Source organism: Neofelis nebulosa, chromosome 7 (assembly GCF_028018385.1).
Source record: "Neofelis nebulosa isolate mNeoNeb1 chromosome 7, mNeoNeb1.pri, whole genome shotgun sequence".
Lineage (NCBI taxonomy): Eukaryota > Metazoa > Chordata > Mammalia > Carnivora > Felidae > Neofelis > Neofelis nebulosa.
This window is the reverse complement of record NC_080788.1, coordinates 110470646-110491896: the sequence shown is the minus strand read 5'-3', so window position 1 is coordinate 110491896 and position 21251 is coordinate 110470646. Positions and strand designations below refer to the sequence as shown.

Genomic DNA, 21251 nt, shown 5'->3' with positions numbered 1-21251 from the left:
AGTGCTTGATTGAGATAATATAAAAAAAAGTTTATGGAAAAGTCTTAAATTTTTGCCTTTTTGGTTTCTTCTTTATAGCCTTTGCTTTAAATTTTGTCTAAGCACATTTGTGGATAGAGACTATATTGGATGATTTCTGATGTCTGGTCTAGTTCAAGGTTCTGCTCATTCAGTGTGTTATCTATACAATTACAAATACTTAAAATATATAATGTCTTAAAAGACCACTTTATCCAGAGCTTCCTAACTTCTAACTTAATAGTGGGTGATTTTCAACTTGCTACATCAAGCTAATAGGATGCAACCAATAATCTCAACTAATAACATAAAAATGAGTCAATATAGAATGCATCTATTATTAAAATATGTTCATAGTGATAATATTACAAACTTAATTTCCCTAAAGATTCTACTCTGTCCTTGTCGGCTGCTCAGATGGAAAATTCTCCACTACATTGTTGTTGTTATTCTATGTATGTTGGGAGGTAGATAGAAACTATTCGGTGACTTTTTTCCATACAATTTCTATGCTCACTTAACTTTAATATTATTAAAAAAAACCCTATTTCCCTGAAAGTTAAGTGCAGACATTGTGTTTTGATGCCATACACATTAGTTTAAAAATTACAGAAAAAAGAGCAATGATAGTAAATTATTTTATAATTTTAGATTCCATTTACATCAAGCTTTTAAAGGTACATTTATTTCTTTCCTATTTACCCTCTGGAAAGGGTTGAGAGGAGTTTATTTTGAAAATGTGAAATATGATAAGGAGATGATAGAAGTTATATTTCACTTACTATATGAATTTATATATTAAGATTTCAGTCATTTAGAACATAGACACCAATATTTTAACAACAAGAATCAAAAGATTGGCTCAGCTCATAAAAGGGAAGATACATTAAATGTGTTACAAAATAATAAATGTATTTGACATAATATATAAATATATCAAGAGATCCTCAGCCTCATGCATATTAAGTAAAATGCAAAGTAAAACTATACACTGACATACCATTTTCAGGTTGTTACAAGCAAAGCTTAGTTTGGGTACCTGGGTGGCTCAGTTGGTTGAGTGTTGGACTCTTGATTTCTGCTCAGGTCATGGGATCAAGCCCCACATCAGGCTACCTGCTGAGCTCGGAGCCTGCTTAAGATTCTCTCTCTCCTTTTGTCCTTCCCCCACATGCGATTGTTCTCTCTCTCTCTCTCTCTCTCTCTCTCTCACAAAAAACACAAAACAAAAGAAAACACCAAAAAAAAAAACCCCAAACAAAACCAAAAACCAAAAACCAAACAAGAACTTTGCTAACACACCAGGATGGTGAGTATGGTGGCTAAGAAGGTGCACTGCTCAGATCTTCCTTCATGAAAACCTGCCACCCAGAGCACAATTCATGGCTTCCTGGAACCAGCTCTTGGTTTGGGAAAGACAACTGTTAGCATGTTTTTCGAACTCAGCATTCATTCAGTGAGTTATCACACTGTCACACTAGTAGCTTGAAACTGGCCATGGCCGCAGTGGGAGTATTTACACCCAGAAAGACACAAATGGTATGAATAAAGGCTTTTTTTTTTTTTTGACTGACAGCTGCTGCATTTTCTGGTCTGTTGCATTTCATACACTGACGCCATATTTCCCCAAGGCTACTCTTAGCCAATAATTAAGAATGGTGGTAAACAGTCTAGTTAGTCGACTCCTGCTCAATGGAGAACTCCTCTACTGAGTAGCATTTGCTCTGGGGTTCCCCATTTACCTGTACTGTGGTCTGAGACTGTTCTACCCAATACCTCTTCAGACGTGTCAGACCTGCATTGTGGTCTGAAGCCTCCTCCCTCTTCCCTTTATCTTTCCCAGGTATTCATCTCAGTAAAACTCTTGCACATGTAACCCTGACTTGGCAGCACTCTGTAGCGGAAGTGAACTAATAAAGTGAAGGTGTGGGTATTCTCATACATTGCCCAAGGGGAAGGTAAATTGGTAAAACTTCTATGCAGAATGATTGACATTACCTCATTTTGGAAAACAAAAAACAAAAAACAACAACCCTAGAGACCAACCACTTTCGCATTGTTTAGGAGATTCTTTTATTATTGCTTGCATGTCAGCAAACAACAAGATCACCTACCTACCTCTTGGTTTTTCTTTTCTTTTTCTTTTTTTAATTTTTAATTGTTCTTTAAAGTATCGGAGCTTGAACTCATGACCCTGAGATCGAGACCCCAGCTGAGATCAAGAGTCAGATGTTTAACTGACTGAGCTCCCCCAGGCATCCCTGATTTTTCAGTTTGAGGCCTTGTCTTTGACTTCGCAAATGGCATTTTCTCCCTACTCTTACTATGTCCATGCACTTTTCCCATCACCTAGTTCTCACAATACAGGTATATCATCCTTTTGGTTCAATAAATATTAGGTGTTCACAACATTATTACTACAGATATGGAACCTTAAACATGCTATGATTGTTTTCCTGCACTTTGCATTTTCCCGAGCATTAATAAATGTCTGGGTTTATTGTTTGCTTGGTTTTATGTACTTATCACTAATTCAAACACTAAGCTCTCTGCCAATTGTTTAAATCTTCTCTCATTACATCGATGCAAGCAATATTCTATCAACATCATTTAAAAAAAATTTTTTTAATGTTTTATGTATTCTTGAGAGAGAGAGAGAGACAGAGCATGAATGAGGGAGGGGCACAGTGAGAGAGGGAGATACAGAATCTGAAGCAAACTCCAGGCTCTGAGCTGTCAGCACAGAGCCCGACATGGGGCTTGAACTCACGAACTGCGAGATCATGACCTGAGCCGAAGTCAGAAGCTCAACTGACTGAGCTACCCAGGTGCCCCTATCAACATCATTTTCTTAAATCTTTTTGCTCCCACCTCCCACATGATCGACCATTTGGCTACTTATAACATTCTAGGCTAGGGAAAATTTCTCCTCAGAATTTTGAAAGACATAATGTCATTGTAGTCCATCTTCTAAAAACTGTTAAGAAACTTGTAACCACTAGGATTTTGGCCCTTTTACATGGCACCTGTTCTCTCTTTCTGGAAGTTTGGTGTGCTCTCTTTGTCTCTGGATTTTGAAACTTTCTGATGATATGCCTTAGTGTGGGGTCCATTTTCATCAGTTTTATTGGGCACTGATGGTGGCCCTTTTCAATCTGGAAAAGTGTGTCTTATGTCTTAATTTCTTTTTCCTGAAATTATTTTCTCCACCCTTCTCCTCACTTTTCTCTTGCTGGTATTCCTTTTATTCAGACATTATGTGGATTGGACTGGCCTTCTAGTTTTCTTTTTTTCTTCTCTCCAATTTTCCAACACTTTCTATTTTTGCTATACTGTCTGGGAGATTTCCTCAACATTATTGTCTAACTTTCTTTGTCCTTAATGATTGTTTTTGTTCAAGATCTATTTAACTTGATATCAATAAAGCTAAATTAGCTTTCATTTAGTATTGGCATATATAGATATATCTTTTAAATTTTATTATTATAGATTATTAAACTCTAGTTGTATCTTTATCTTATATAGATTCTGAGAGGCTTTTTAAAAAATGTATATTATTTTTTTGAGAGAGAGAGAGTGACAGAGACAGAGAGCAAGCAGGGGAGGGCAGACAGAGAGGGAGACACAGAATTGGAAGCAGTAAATTCTGAGAGTCTTAACTGACAAGCTTAATCTATGCATATATTTTGAGATTAATTGCATTTTTATTTACATAAAGCATTTTATTCTCTACTTTAAAATACCTTTGTTCTTTTCTCTCTGTTTTTATTCCTTTTTTCTTTTTTCTTCTATTTTTTGGATTGATTTTTTTCTCTCACCTACTGGATATCTTCCATTAGTTTGGAAGTTTTTCTGTTAATTGATTACTCTTAACATTTCTTTTTAAAAATATTTTAAAATTTTACTTATTTATTTTTAAATGTTTACTTTTGAGAGAGAGAAAGGGAGAGAGAGAGAGGGAGAGAGAATGAGTGGGGAAGGGACAGAAGGAAAGGGGATAGAGGATCTGATGCAGGCTTTGCACTGACAGCAGACAGCCTAATATGGGGCTCGAAGTCCCGAACCATGAGATTATGATCTGAGCCAATGTTGGATGCTCAACCCACTGAGCCACCCAGGTGCCCCTGATTACTCTTAACATTTCTAGCATCACTATGTGGCTTATTAGTATCTTTACTCTTTTCCTAATTAATTCAAGGACCTTTGTTCATCTCATCTTTGAAATTATTACTGTCTTGTATTTTGGATCTATATTTTTTAACTTTCCCTTTTAATTATTATATTGTAGTCTTATTTATTTATTGAAAGTTTGTTTCTTAGAGAGAGAGCGAGAGCAAGACAGCGAGAGCGAGAGTGAGAGCGAGAGAGAGAGAGAGAGAGAGAGCGTGAGCCGGGGAGGGGCAGAAAGAGAATCCCAAGCAGTCTCCGCATTGTCACTGTGGAGCCCAATGCAGGACTCAAACTCATGAACCATGAGATCATGACCCGAATGGAAACCAAGAATTGGTTGCTTAATTGACTGAGCTACCCAGGTGCCCCAATTGTTGTCTTATTTAATTTCAATACTTATTTAGATATACCCACATGTCCATCAGTTTCTTTGCTCACATTATTTTATCCATTTTTGGCTTCTTTCTGGTTTAGTTCCTGTGGATCAACTCTGTATTATCTATTATATGACATCCAACTTTCTTTCTGGAACATACTTCTTCAGGGAAACCTTCCTACATTATGTTAAAAAGCAAAATTCAGCCGAGTAAGTTTTAAAGGCCATACTGGCTTTATTCAATGATTCATGAGTTGGGCAACTTCCCATCTAGCAAATAGAAAGGAGCTCTGAGGAGCTGTACAACACAGAAGACTTTTATAGGCAGAAGGGGGCAAGAGAAGGACATAATTAGCAAAGAATGGGTTATTTCAGGCAACATCACCTTCATTTAGGGGAAGGCCAGGGATCTATCAGGAAGGTTACTTCATTAGTGCTGACCAGGTAATTCCAGGTGGACTGGTTAAGATTACATTCCTGGGAGAGGCTGAAACTGCAATCAAGTTGATGTTAAGTCTCGGTTCCGTGACACGGGCGGGCTTAGCACAAGTGACTCCCATTTTGGGCCTTTTTTAAAAAAGTAATTATTCCAAAGCAACTCTAATGAATATCTTCATCGTATTTCATCTTCGTTTATGTACATGAGTGCACATTAATGTAATTGAAGTTATTTTTCTTTTGTTGCTTTGTATGTGCTCATGAACACATACCATTTGTTGTGGGACCTGGGGTCTTATTCCTTCCTTAGGATATGTTTGTTGTGAGCCTTTGGGATGGTTACTCTGGCTCTCAGTTTCTGTGTCTGTAAGAAAAAGGAAGGAATACCTAATTACTTACACCACAGGGTGGTTATAAGGAATAAATGGGAATAGAGACATGAGTGAATTTTACTTGTAGAATTTTGCCTATCTGAGAGGATATTATTATTTCCTTTGTGTGTTTTTTTTCCCCTCAGCTTGATTCTAAGACCTGTGATAGGGAAGAATGTGGCCCATCTCCTTGGTAATCCTTTATTATTCTTCATGCGTATCAGTGACTCACTGACCTGAAGCAATGACGTATTAGCAAGGTTTTAGTAAATTGTACAATGACATAAAACTTATGATGAAGGGAGCTGGTGGTGGCTTGGGAATAGGAGAGTATGAATCTGAAAATAGCAGTTTAATCCTTTAATGTGATGCGGGTGCAGGACTTAATAACTCTTTATTTTCAACATTGTTTCAGTTGATGTGCACTCTGAAGGTAATTTGATTTACTAGGAATTCACAAACTGAATATGTGATTCTGTAAGAGAGTTGTGAAGCATGGAAGACAGCATCCATTAGAGGAAAATGTTCTGTTTGAGAAGACGTAATGCAGATTTCCTAGAAACCATAACCCAGGGTAAAAATGTAACGAGGAATCCAAGGAATAGAATCAAGCACTTTTTTTTTTTATTATTCTTTTTTAAGGGAGAAAGCGTGAGCGGGGGAAGGGCAGAGAGAGAGGGAGACAGGATTTCTGAGCTGAGGATGCAGGCGGGAACTCAGGAGCTCATGACCTGAGCTGAAGTCAGTTGCTCAACAGACTGTGCCCTCAGGTGCCCCAGAATCAAGCTCTTTTTTTCTTTTCTTTTTTTCTTTAAATTCAAGTTAATTAACATACCATATAGTCTTGGCTTCAAGAGTAGAACCCAGTGCTTTATCTTTTATATAGGACACCTAGTGCTTGTCCTGAAGAAAAGTGCCCACCTTAATGCCCATCACTCACTTAACCCATCTCTCCACCCACCTCCCCTCCAGCAACCCTTAGTTTATTTTCTGTATTTATGAATCTCTTAAGGTTTGCCTCCCTCTCTGTTTTTATCTTTATTTCAAGCTCTTTTGTATGTGTGTTTGAAAGCCACTCTGGGTGGTCCACGGAACCTGATTTCTGGGAGGCCTGGAAATGAATTACAGGGCATTAGGGGAAAGATATGGCAGCTGCAGGTAACACCATTTGATAGTGTAAGTGGACATAGGAAACCTGATATACACAGGACAGAGAGTGGTATTAGTAAGTGCTAAACATGATAAACTAGGTCGTGACACATTGAAATTGGGAAAAAGATCACTAATGTATTGTTTCAGGGGGCAAAATGGATCAGTCAGCTACTGCTAAGTGGAAGTATATAAATATTTTAAATTTTCTGAAAAGCTTATGGAAAAACATTTCTACACTGTTATTATTATTATTATTATTATTATTATTATTTGCAGTTTATGGTTATGAAGCTGTCACATGCATTATTATGTTTTGGCATACATATTTACATTGCATATTTTTTGTTTCTTATCTAGCCATCAAAACAAGAATTGGAAATTAAAGAGGCTAATTTTACTTATAGATTTTGGTGACTTTTTCAGCCTCTGATTTCTTTTTCTCACTTCTGTTGAATTTCAGACCCTCAACTAAATAGAGCATGTTAGAAATTGCTATTTAATACAATTTGGTTGCCATTACTTTTTCATTAAAGCCTACAGATAATTTGCAATAATGTTTGAGTGGTATAGGTAGAGATTACATAATTTTTTTTTTTTTTTTTTTTTTAGTTTTCCTACATTTAATCTAATTAGATCCTTAGAAACACTGGCCAGTCCACCTTGGAATTTATTGATTTTTCTTATCAGTGTGTTTGCACAGATGATAATAGACTTTATTTTTAAGAGCAGTTTTAAATTCACAGCAAAACTGAGAGGACGGTACAGAGATTTTCCATGCAGAGATTGCCCCCACATACACTTAGCCTCTCCATTACCAACATCCCCCACCAGAGAGGTACATTTATTACCACTGATGAACCTACATTGACACACTATTATCAAAACCCATAGCTGTATGTTCTTTGGGTTTGGACAAATATATAATGACATGTATCCACCATTACAGTATCATACAGAATACTTTCACTGCCTTAAAAATCCTCTGTGCTCTGCCTATTTATCCCTTCCTCCCCTTCCCCTCTAGCAATCACTGATCCTTTTACTGTCTATATAGTTTTGCATTTTCCAGAATGTCATGTGGTTGGAGTCACACAGTAGATAGTCTTTTCAGATTGGCTTCTTTCAGGTTTTCATATGTATTTAAGGTTCCTTCATGTCTTTTTGTGGCTGATGGCTCATTTCTTTTTGGAGCTCAATAATGTTACATTGTCTAGATGTACCAGTTTATTATCTGTTCATCAGTTGAAGGGCATCTTGGTTGCTTCCAAGTTTCGGCAATTATCAATAAAGCTGCTGCAAACTTTGTGTGCAGGTTTTTGTGTAGGAGTAAGTTATCAACTCATTTGGGTTAATTCCAAGAAGCACAATTGCTGGATCATCTGGGGAGATTATGTTCAATTTTGCAAGAAATTGCTGAACTAGCTTCCAAAGTGGCTGTACCATTTTGCATTTTCATCAGCAATTAATGACAGTTCCTGTTGATCCACATCCTCACAAGCATTTGGTGTTGTCAGTGTTTTGGATTTTAGCCATCCTAATAGATGTGTAGTGGTAACTCGTTGTTTTAATTTGTAATTCCCTAATAACATAAGATGTTGAACAGCCTTTCATATGCTTATTTTCCATCTGAATGTCTCCCTTGGTTAGGTGTCTATTCAGGTCTTTTGCTCATGTTTTAAACAAGTTGTTTATTTTCTCCTTGTTGAAATTTAAGATTTCTTTGTATATCTTATATAATAGTCCTTTATCAGATATGTCTTTTGCAAATATTTTCTCTTCTCAGTCTGTGGCTTGTCTTCTTATTCTCTTGATAGTATCTTTCACAGAGCAGAGTTTTAATTTTACTGAAGTTCATTTTATTAATTATTTCTTTTATGGATCATGCCTTTGGTGTATCTAAAAAATTACCACCATACACAAGGTCACCTAGATTTTCTCCCATATTATCTTCTAGAAGTTTTATAGTTTTGCATTTTAAATTTAGGTCTATTATCCATTTTGAGTGAATTTTTGTGAAGGGTTTAAGGCCTGTGTCTAGATTCATTGTTTTTGCATTTGGATGTCTAGTTATAACATTTGTTGAAAAGAGAATCTTTGCTCCATTGTACTGCCTTTGCTCCTTTGTTAAGGATCAGTTGACTGTATTTATTTGGGTCTATTTCTGGCCTCTCTGTTTTGTCCCATGGACTTATGTGTCTCTACTTCCACCACACTGTCTTGATTACTAGAGACTCATAGCAGATGTTGAAGTTGAGTAGCATCTGCCCTCTGACTTTATTCTTCTTAATTGTGTTGGCTATTTTGCACAATTTTTGCCTCTACATACAAACTTTAGGATCAGCTTATTGATATCCACAAAATAACTTGGTGGGATTTTGATTGGGAATGTGTTGTAACTATAGATCTAATTGAGAAGAACTGACATCTTGACAATATTGAGTATCCCTGTTTATGAACATGGGATAGCACTCCATTTATTTAGTTCTTCTTTGATTTCTTTCATCAAAGTTTTGTGGTTTTCCTCATATATATACATCTTGTATGTATGTGATTATAATGTTAGCTGTAGGTTTTTTGTAAATGTTCTTTATCAAGTTGAAGAAGTTCTGTTCCCTGTTTTCTGGGAGGTTTCTTTTTCTTTTTTTATATCATGAGTGGCTATTATATTTTATTAAATGGTTTTTCTGCATCTATTCATGTAATCATGCGATTTTTATTGTTTAGTCTGTAATGTTATGTCTTACCTTAATTGATTTTTTAGTGTTGAACCAGCCGTGCATACTTAAGAAAAATCTTACTTGGTCATATTGTGTAATTATTTTATAGATTGCTTGATGTGATTTATAATATTTTGTTGCGGACTCTTTCATCTATGTTCATGAGAAATGTCGGTATGTAGTTTTCTTTTTTCATAATGTCTTTGTCTGATTTTGGCATTATGGTAATCCTGTATTACAAAAGATAATTTAGGAAGTATCATATCTAGTTCTATCTTCCAGAAAAGATTGTATAAAATTGTTATATTTCTTTCTGAAATATTTGGTAGAATTCACCCATGAACTTATCTGGGCCTTGTGCTGTCTTGGAAGGCTATTGTCTAATCAGTTTGTTTAGTAGACACAGTTCTCTTCAAATAGTCTATTTTTTCTTGTGTGAGTTTTGGCAGATTGAGTCTTTCAAGGAATTGGTCCTTTTCTTCTAGATTTATTCATAGTATTCTCTTATTATTGTTGTTATTAGCCTCTTAATGTCTATGATACCTATAGTGATGTTCTCTCTTTCATTTCTCATATTAGTAATTTGTGTTCTCTTTGTTTTTTCTTCTTAGTAAGTGTGGCTAGAATCTTAATAATTTTATCTATATTTTCAAAGAATAAGCTTTTGGTTTTGTTGATTTTCCCTTATGATTTCTTATTTTCAATTTCATTGATTTTTTTCGTTCTAATTTTCATTATGTCTTTTCTTTTTGTTTACTTTGTACTTAATTCTCTTTTCTTTTTTTCAGTTTACTAAGGTAGAAGTTTAGATTGTTGATTTTAGATCTTTCTTCTTTTCTATTATTTGTATTCAAAGCTATACATTTCCCTCTAAGCACTACTTTCCTGCGCCACACAAATTTTGATATGTTGCATTTGCATTTTCATTTAGTTCAAAAACTTTTAAAATTTTTCTTGAGATTTATTTGTGACCATTTCTTATTAAAAAAATAACATTTATTTATTTCTGAGAGACAGAGAGAGACAGAGCATGAACAGGGAAGGGGCAGAGAGAGAGGAAGACACAGAATCCAAAGCAGGCTCCAGGCTCTGAACTGTCAGCACAGAGCCCGATGCTGGGCTTGAACTCACAAGTGGTGAGATCATGACCTGAGCCAAAGTCGGACACTTAACTGACTGAGCCACCCAGACACCCCTAACCATTTCTTATTTAGAAGTGTGTTGTTGGGGCACCTGGGTGGCTCAGTTGGTTAAGTGTCCAACTTCAGCTCAGGTCATGATCTTACAGTGTGGGTTCAAGCCCCGTGTTAGGCTCTGTGACAGCTCAGAGCCTGGACCCTGCTTTGGATTCTGTGTCTCCCTCTTGCTCTGCTGCTCCACTCATGCTCTGTCTCTCTCTCTCTCTCTCTCTCTCTCTCTCTCTCTCAAAAATAAATAAATATTAAAAAAAAAAAAGAAGTGTGTTGTTTAGTCTTCAAGTATTTTGGGATTTTCTAACTCTTTCTGTTGATTTCTAGCTTACTTCCATTGTGATCTAAAAGTGAATACTGTATGATTTCTATTCTTTTGCATTTGTTAAGGTGTGTGTTAGTCTAGAATATGTTCTATCTTGGTAATGTTTTATGTGAGCTTAAGAAGAATGTGTTTTACTTGCTGTTTTTGTATAAAGTAGTTGACTGATGTCAATTATATCCAGTTGATTCATGGTACTGTTGAATTCTACTATGTCTTTACTGATGTTCTGCCTGGTAGATCTGACCATTTATGACAGAGAGGTGTTGAAGACTTCAACTATAACAGTGGATTTATCTATTTCTCCTAGAAGTTCTACTTGCTTTTGCCTCACATATTTTGATGTTCTTGTTATGTTCATATACACTAAGGCTTATTACATCTTGGAGAATTTACTTTTTCATCATTATGCAATGCCCCTCTTTATCCTGATAATTTTCTTTCCTCTGAAGAGCTTGAGACTCTTACTGTGATGAAATTTTCATGTATTACCTGTGGGGTGATTCTACCTTGTATTCAGGACTTAGGTTTTTTAGTAGCCTGCTTTAAAAAAATCTTAGCTACAGTTTTAAGACCTATATACCTCCCAGTCCTTCTCTGAGTGAGAAAGCACCTTTACAACCTAGTGATTCTAATAACAATAAAAAATATCCATGTATATGTATATGTATATGTATATCTATATATACACTTTTTAAAGTTTATTATTTTGAGACAGAAAGAGAGCACAAGTGGGGAGGGGAGGAGAGAGAGGGAGAGACAATCCCAAGCAGACTCTGCACTGTCAGTGTGGATCCTGCTGCGGGGCTTGAACTCATTAGCCATGAGGTCATGACTTGAACTGAAGTCAAGAGATGGACACTCAACCAACTGAGCCACTCAAGTGCCCCAAAACATTTATTGAGGATTAGATTGGTAGTTTACTCACACTTGACTTTCACCTATCCACTCAGGGGTAAGTGTATGGATAACCGTATTTGGCATCCTTTAAAGCCTTTAAATCTTTCAAGTCAAGAATCAGGATTGAGTAAAGTTCAAGTATCAAGATATAATAATCCAGGATTTCTGGAGACAGCAAGATGAGGATTTTGAGGCAAAGAATTCAAAGAACCTTAGGGCATAAACTATTTATGCTTTCTGTTGAAGAGTTAATGGGTCTTTGGGAAGTTCCTATGGTGAAAAATCAAACCATTTGATTTTCTGGAGTCCTGGAAAAATAAAGTCATGCTAAGGAAGATAGAGGAATTACATAAAAGTCTTGTTAACATGGTTTCAGCTCTGAGTCTCCAGGCTGAGTGTGGGGTTATGCAGGGTCAGTTCTCTAGTTTTTAAGTCAGGATGGTTGTCTCCTTGGGAGAGGGTACAAAGCATAGTTTTCTGGACTGCTACATAGACTGCTATGAGGTCAAATCTATGGAAGAGGATGCCTGTTGCTGCCCTACTCATAACCAGTGATTTCTTCCCTGTATCCCTCTGAGATATCTAATGAGAACAAGCATGGCTTATGACAGTCTTGTGAGTGTGAATGCTTACTTGGTCAGCATTGCAGACAAAAATATGGACTTTACATTCAGATGCCTGGTGTGCATTTTTCCAGAAGATGCTAGTTTTCACTGTGATTTGTTTGTGCTTAGGTCATTGTGTTAGGCAAAATCAGCCATCTTAAGTTATATTCACAATATACACAGGCTTATACTGAGTTGTGAATGGCCATACTCAAAATTTTTTGTTTGAGCTTTTGCAGATGTTGTAATTGTTTTGGCCACAATGAGTGAAGAAGCATAGATGATAGAAGCTTGTGCAACAGTTATTTTATGATAGTTACAAATTGTTAGACTAGCAGAATTTTTAACTCAAATATAGTCCTGCTAGAATTTTAGAACCACTTGAACTTTTTGTGTTCAGTATTAAAATATAACTAAAGTTTAATAATAGCACATATATTTAATGCCATTTTCACCTTTACTGACAAAGAAAGTAATCATATTTAGGGAATACAATTTCCACGTGTAGAAGCTTGTCAGTGTGTGTAATAAAGTTATATCACTAAGATTGATAATTTCTTCTCCTTAGTGTGATTAGTAAGCCATGTACTTAGATTGAATTTTGAGATGTGGCAGTATATTCAGAAATATAAAGGAATAGCCAAGAGGGATTTATTTTTCTCTCAAAGTTATCCTTTAAATGCAAAAAAAAAATACCTTTTGTGATTTCATTCCTCCATTCATTCAACAGATATATATTGAGCTACTTCTTTATTCTAAATATTGGGAACCTCAACAGTGAACAAGCACACAAATCCTCCTTATCTTCATGGAACTGTCAAAGAGAAATTGTACTGAACACTTGTTAAAAATGGCAAGAAAGACTTCATTCAAGACTATTGTAATAGGAAAGAGAGATTGAACTCAACCATGCTGAAACAGAAGGCAGAGAAGTTGGTCAATGTGATTAAGCCATCTATATTTGCTAATTGCTGTCATCAAAGTTAAACTCCTACCTGGCCACAGATGCTGAGAGATAGGGGTACTATTTTTCTTGATTATGTTTCAAAAGGATGGCTCCCAAGTCCTTGAGAAAGACATTCCTGGCTTGTACAACTGTCAAAAGTCTGGGAGAAGATTTATATCTCAAAGGGGCAGAGAAAGAATTTATAATTGAAAGTTTTCTAAAGTAAAGTCTCTAAGAAAAGGGAGGTCAGGGCCTAGAGTCAGGAAAAAGCCCATCTAAAGTTTAATCAAGGTGCATTAAGGTTGTCTTGGTCTGAGTTTTATTCTGGTGGATAAAAACAGCAAACATGTATGGAAAATTTAAGAAGTATATATGTAATTTCAGATAGTGATATGATCTATATACAGACATAATATAGGGCAATAAGATACAGCTAATAACTGGGATGATCAGGAGTTGAACCATGTGGGAAAACATGTACTGGGCTAAATGTAACTGTTAGGTTAAGGTTTTGTTGCTGTTGTTGTTGCAAAGAAAAGAGACTCAAGTAACCTGAAGTGATGGGAGATATAAGAGCAGGGATTTTTTAGAAAATTGGAAAAGAAACATGGGACCTTAGGAACTAATGTATGGTCCTGGACTATCAGAGCTGTGGAAGCCGTGGTCCAAGGCAGCCAAGTTGTAATATTAGGGGAGTGACCCTGGAAGTGGATGTTGGGCCAAAGAATTGGGTAGGGAGGAAAAAGTTTACAAAAGGGGAGCTACTACTCTTTGACCACCTTCTTTGCATGTCTCCCAGGTTTGCTTTGAGATTGCATCATCTTTTTAGAATAGCCTTAAAAACCACATTGTCACATATTATCATTAGAACTGTTGGAAAAGGACCACTTTTAGAAAATGGTTTTGGAGGACATGACTGTTCACCCTCCTCTTCTATTTTTCCAGAATTTGTAGATCTGAGCATTCTACTATTAGTAAGATTCACTTAGTCCTGTCAGTATCCTCTCCTGCCTTTTCTCTACTGACTGAATTTTTACCTTCTCTTCTCCTTTTCTTTATCTCTTGGATCTCATCCCTGAATCTTCATAACTTTTACTACCTGGTCCATCATGGCCACTTCAGCCTTCCTTTGTTTCAACTCTCACTGCCTCCTCCATTATTCCCTCAGCATTTTCTGGACCAGGTACTTATGCTTTAAAACAAGGGCCTTAATCTATTTGAAGATGGGGATAGTTAAGGGAAGTCTCTGAAGAAGTGATAGACATTTAAGCCCAGACCTGAGAGATGAGTAGACGTTAACCAGGCACAAGGGGTGATTTGTAGGTTCAGGAGAGTGCTTTAAACATCATGTTTAGAGACTCCCAGGTGAGAGAATATGACATTTTTGAAGAAAAGAATTAAGTTTTCTATGACTGGAGTACAGAGAGCAGAAGACAGAGATGCACAAGGCAAAACTATAGAGTTAGGCAGGTTGCATTAAGGCGTTTGGATTATTGTAAAGGCAGCAACAAGTTATTGAAGAATTTAAAGCATCCTTCAACTTAGTTTGCTTGTACATGTATCATAATGTGTGAAAAAAATTTAAGCTTCAGGCAATATACCTCTTTTTAGGGTGTGTATTTTGGTCCTGCTTTATATTCATTATGATCCAATTAAAGAGAAAGTCTTTTCCACAACAAGAAGCACTTAAAAAATTAGTACATTATGGATATTACTGAAGATAGATGTCTGCTCTTCATCTATCTATCTATCTATCTATCTATGCCACTGTGTTTTGATAAGAATATAAATTGGCTAAAACAGGTAGTACGTACAAGTTATCTAAATTGAGAACCTTCTCTGAAGCATGTTAACTAATGTATGGAGTAATTAGGATTATTTCCCCATGGATCTCTTGGTAGCAGGAATTGGACAAGTGAATTTTGAATAGAAAGGAGGCAATAGAATTTGTTATCTGGGTTAAAGGTTCAGATAATAAATGTACTTTGCAATTTTCTTTCAGTCTTTAGATTGTGTTCTACAATAGAAAATGGAAATGCACTATGTAGTCATTCATGTATATAATCTATTTAGAATAAGGACCCAATGCTTATGAAATGGAGCTTATTACTGTTTTGTGGTTTCTATTCAGTTGCTTGCTATGGTGCTATCCATGAAGATGAAATAACTATTAATTATTAATACAATATCAGTGGTGGAGGAGTCAGAAATTATGATGAGAGACTTATATATTGGTTAGTTTATTCTTTAAATAACGTATTCATTCTTTCAATAAGTATTTGGCGCTTACTATTTGCAAGGGAGTGCTAAATAAAAGGATTAACAGAACATATACACTCACAACTAAGGCACATGTCCTGAAGGGAATGTACATGGTCCTTTGAGACTATATAATGGAATGACCTGATCTAGACTGGAGAAGAGTTTTCCTGGAGAAGCAGTGACTGAGCTGAGATCTGAAGTACGAAAAGAGCTAGCTAAGTAAGCTAAGGATAGAGGGCATGAAAGACTAGCAAGTGCCTAGGCCCTGTGTCGGAGGGAGCATGGCATATCCAAAACCTGAAATTTGGATGAAGAGTGAGCTGAAGAATGTTGAAGGATGAGGTTAGAGTGGTAGGCACGGTTCACACCATGCAAGTCTGTGTGAACCAAAACAGATTTAAGAACAATGGGAAGCCATCATATGATTTTAAACTGGGAGTGATTTTGTAAAGTAACTCTTTTTTTCATTAAGATTTTTAAATGTTTATTTTTGAGAGAGAGAGAGAGAGAGAGAGAGAGAGACACACAGCATGAGTGAGGAGGGACAGAGAGAGAGGGAGACATAGAATCTGAAACAGGCTCCAGGCTCTGAGCCGTCAGACACCCGGCTCAAACTCATAAGCCGTGAGATCATGACCTGAGCTGAAGCCGGATTCTTAACCAACTGAGCCACCCAGGTGCCCTGAAAAGTATAAGAGTTACATAGTGTTCAGAGCAAATTGGATGGGGACAAATAAAGGACTTGAAACTTATTAGGAAACATCTATAGATCCAGGAGACAGATGCTAGTAGCATGGCCTTAGGTAGTGACAGTAGAGATGGAGAGAAATGGATACATCTGAGAGATACTTAGGAGCCGAAATTAACAGGATTTTGAGATAGATTGGGTGTGAGGAATTTCAGAATACTTCTGACAAGAATACTTCTCAGTTTCTGGTTTGCTTAATCATATGGCCAATGCTGACATTTGCTTAGATATTAAAAGAGGACCAGAGATATAGTCTGGAATGGGAGAAGGGGGGAGGAGTTTCTTGTAAACTACCTTTCTTTACTTCTTTCTCTTTCTTTCTTTCTTTCTTTCTTTCTTTCTTTCTTTCTTTCTTTCTTTCTTTTCTGTCTTTCTTTCTTTCTTTTGAGTTTTCCATTCTCGTGGTATATTCATTGGCATGGATCTATTCAAAGCAGAATAGGGACACATTTCCAAATATAAAAGATAAATAATGTCTAACATTTATATGTTAAATTTTATTTTACATACCCATATCTTACCTATATTGGACAGTCTTATTAAAATGAGACCTTTGTATCTAGTGGCAATCTGTATAGTCCCTAGTATTAAGTCATACCAAGTATGAAATTCTATGCACATAAACACGTAACAGATGTATTTTCCCCACATTTGTATCAGTTTTTTTTTAAGTTTATTTATTTTGAGGGAGAGGGTGGGGAGGGGTAGAGGGATGGAGGGAGGGAGAATCCCAAGTAGTCTCTGCCCTGTAAGTGCAAAGCTCAACGCAGGGCTTGAACCCAGGAACCTTGAGATCATGACCTGAGCCAAAGTCAAATGCTTAACCAACTGAGCCACCCAGGTGGCCCATTATCAGTTACCTTTTTTCCCTGCATCACAAACTACTCTAGAACTTGATGGATAGTAACAATCACCATTTCTTTAACTCACAAGTTTTTGGCTAAATTAGGTGGTTCTGCTAAGTTGGGCTAGGTTTAACTTATCTTGATAAGCTTGCCCATGCATTTGTGGTAAACTGCTGAGTTGCTTGGTAGCTGACTGATCTGGGATGGCTCAAATGGATGATTCAGAGGGTTGCTTCTGTGGTCTTTCATCATTCAAAAACCTCATAGGTATTTACATGGCAACTAAGCTGGGTTCCTAGACCTTGAGTGGAGGTGCTATGCCTCTTGAGGTGTAGGCTTAGCACGGGCACAGAGTCATTTACACCACATGCTGTTGGCCAAAGCAAACCATAGGGCCAGCTTGGATTCAAGGGTTGGAGAAATGACCTTATTTCCTGGAGGAAGGAGCTGCAAAGTCACACAGCCAAGCAGTGTGGATATAAGAAGGAAAATAACCACAGCTAAATTTTTTTTCCTTGCAAAAAATCTACCACAACATCCTGTGTGTGGGAATGTAAGATGTAGGTGAAACACCATGCACTGGATTTTACAAACCTGCATTCCTCCTCTGTCACTCCCACTTATTTGTCACGTATCTTTGTATAAAAAAGTTCTTGGAGCATCCCTTTTCTCTTTATAAAGCAAGAAGGGAAGAAGGTAGGAAAATATATTAGCTGATAGTAGCCATTTGCCTACTATCATTAATTATGGTCCAATGAGAGCATTGATTTGTGTTTTAGGTGGCTTTATCATTGAAATATATGATTTTTATGCCAATAACATCCCACATCTCTTTAGTGTGGGAATCCATAAAAATATTGAGGAGTTAATACCTCAGCGATATGTGCTGGATATTGTTTGCTGTGCTCCTGTGGCCTGAGGGGCTTGTCAAGTAAGGAAATAAGCTGGAAAGGCAGAAGACTGATGACTGAAAGTTCTCCATTAATCCTGCTGTGTTCTATTATGCATTTCATGTGTTTGAAATTCTCTTCCACCTGTGGAACCCCAGGGATTCATGTGCTAAGAGCTCAGAGGTTGGGATAGAGGCAGAAATCCTCTGGACTTCAGAGGAGGGCACAGAAGGTCTGGAAAATGTGGAGTGAAATGAAGCAGAAAATAAATGAGCACATAAAACTGGTGGAAAGTACAGAATCAAGAAATTGTTATTAAAAAGGTGTTGGTACAGAAGGAGGGCATTTTTTGAGGACTGGTCTAAACAAGGAATTAAATACTATTTGTGGCCCAATCTAAAGGTTGTGAGAGTGAATCATAAGTAAGGAAAGTCTCTTATTTTAATACAATATTGAATATGACCCTCCCTCAAAAAAATCACATGATGCTGAAGAAATCACGAATTTGAGTTGTGTACTATGGTGAGATATTAACAACACAGCAGTGACTGCTGGATTTTCCTTAACGTTATTTTTTATGTTTAAATATAACATGCTTAAAGAAAATTACAGTTTTAAGTGTAGAACTCAAAGAATTTTCACTAAGTGAGCACATGTAATGATTACTAGCCATATTAAGAAACAGAATGTTGCCAGAATCCCACAATCCTCCTCATGCCCATCATAGTCACTACCCTTCCCCACCAACAAAGGGAGCCAGTATCTTGACTTCTAATTCCACAGAGGAATTACACCTGTTTTTACACTTTTTGTACATGAAAGCATGCAGTATACACTCTTTTGTATTTGGTCTTTTTGCTCAACATGATGTTTTTTAGATTTATTCTTGTTATTGTATATAGATAGTCTGTTCATGTTTATTTTTGGATAGTATTCCACTAAATGAATGTATGAATGTTTATTTACCCATTATACTGGTGATGAACGTTTGCATGATTTCAAGTTTTAAGTATTTAATCGCATTTTATGTATTTATTTTTTTAATGTTTATTTGAGAGATAGAAAGGAGAGAGAGAGAGAGCGCACGCGCATGTGCGTGCATGTGCGCACAAGTGGAGAGAGGCAGGGAGAGGGGGAGAGAGAGAATCCCAAGTAGTCTCTGTGCTGTCACACAGAGCCTGACGTGAGGCTCAAACCCACGAACATGAGGTCATGACCTGAGCTGAAATCAAGAGTCAGATGATTAACCAGCTAAGCCACCCAGGCACCCTTTCATCACATTTTAAAAGCAAGTTGTTTCAGTTTGAGTTTTGGTGATGATTGCATTAAATTCTCTTTAATACAAAACGATAGAGAATGAGAAAGTTAAAACAGCTTTCCAAATAAAGCAAGCTTGCTTATTCGCATATTAATAATTTTGAATAACAGTTCCTGATTTTACAAGTCCTTGAAGAGTACACTCCGGACAAACTCAAAGTGAACCTTGGGGATTATGTTTGGGAGCAAACAGGAGTTTGGTTTGATGGGAGCACTACTGAGACGCACAGGCATAGTGGAGATGACCTGGCGGTCCAGACAGAGGTGGGGCTGGGCACCTTGAAGGCCTGCCCTGGAGATTGTGGTTGATGTAATGTCTGTGATGAGTCCCTGGAGGGTACTGTGTATTAGAAAGATGAATCTTGCACGGTTCGTTGGGGGTAAGGACGGGAAGACTGCACAGTGGTTGGTTGTTGTGGAACAGGCACTAAGAATCTGAGGGACTAGGAGTATCAGGAGCTAATACTTAATCCTGTAGGTATGAAGTAACAGTGAAGGTTGGAGAGGTACATGAATAGATAGATGTGATTTAAGTATATACCAGACCGGTGGGCTGTATAGTGTGGTCTGAATTAAAGGGAGTAGGAACAGAGCTAGGGTGGCTGATAGGCTCTTCCGGTGACACAAGGAAGAAAAAATATGAAGTCATGACCAAGACAAGGCCTTGGGAATAGGGAAGAAGGGAAATTTTTGAGAGGTTTATTAAGTATATGTATTTTGAGCACTTGCTCGTGTCCTGTGATAACATTTGATAACCAGCTGGGGGTGGCAGGAAGCTCAGCCCCAGGTCTGAGGGACAGGGCAGGTAATGATGTCACTCATGACAGTTGGTGATGGAGAACTCATTCAAGTGGAACAAGGGATTCCCTGTGGGACCAATTACCTTGTGAACACCCATGACACATTTAAATGCAGATGTATAGTGAGTATTTGGCCTCTGTCAGGAACTCAGGAGACAGGACCAGTGAATCATCCATATAGAGAAGTCAGTAGAATCATGCATATGCAGTAGATCAGCCAGGAGAGGGCTGAGGAAAATCATGATGAGAACCCTAACACATCACAGAAGCATGGAGAGGGGTAGCCCTAGAAAACGATTTTGAAAGAGATATCGGTTGGGGAGTTGGCAAAACCCAGGAGAAAGTGGTGTCGTAGAATCTGTGGCAGAGTTTGCATGCTTGCAAAATATGTTGTAATGTTTAAGTAGTGTTAATCATGGCCATAGAAAATGGTGCTTTTTGATTAAGTGGGGTCCAGAGCAGGTATCCTTTGGGGTGGACCATCTCCTTTTGGAGAGCTCTGCCTATGTCAGAGATCAGGAGGGTTTGCTCTGCCACTGTTTGGACCTAATTCTAGTAGGCCCTGATTTTCACATTCTGGTTGAGAGTTGTGACTTTTTTAGTTCGAATGAGGATAACGATTTCCTCTCTGTTTTTTCTTCTCTTCATTTTTAGAGAAAAAAACTCAGGTAGAAATACCTTTTCTGTGCAGTATTTTCACAGCAGTATCATAGTTTCTTTAAAATTTTAAGCTAGCTAGAGAAGTACGTCCATAGCAGCACTGTTTTTATTTTTTAATTTAATGCTGTTTTGACTTTGTCATGCATTTGGACTATGGGTTTCTTCAGAGCAGAAGCAAGGCATATTTATGTTCATGTCCCCAGGGCCTAACTCAGAGGTTGGCCCATGGAAGTGCTTAAGAACTGCTTATTTTTGTCTTCATTGTTCGTGATTACACGGCTCCATTTCTGAAAGCCTCCAAGCTTTCTTGAATCTTCTTGCCTTTCTTTTTCTTTTTCTTCTTCTTTTTCTTTTTCTTTTTCTTTTTTATTTTCTTTTATTATTTATTTTTTAATATAATTTATTGTCAAATTGGTTTCCATACAACACCCAATGCTCTTGCCTTTCAGTATCTGTTGTCAGTAAATTATGCCAATTCATCTTTTGAATTTTCATAATTCTGCTTTTTTTTAACTGCCTAAAGT

At 37.1% G+C, this 21251-nt stretch overlaps 1 protein-coding gene across 1 annotated transcript in view; it reads left to right on the top strand.

Moving 5' to 3' along the window:
- KCNH5 (potassium voltage-gated channel subfamily H member 5) overlaps positions 1-21251 on the top strand; it is a 306423-nt gene that overhangs the window by 69750 nt on the left and 215422 nt on the right. The gene's annotated exons all lie outside the window — the stretch shown is intronic.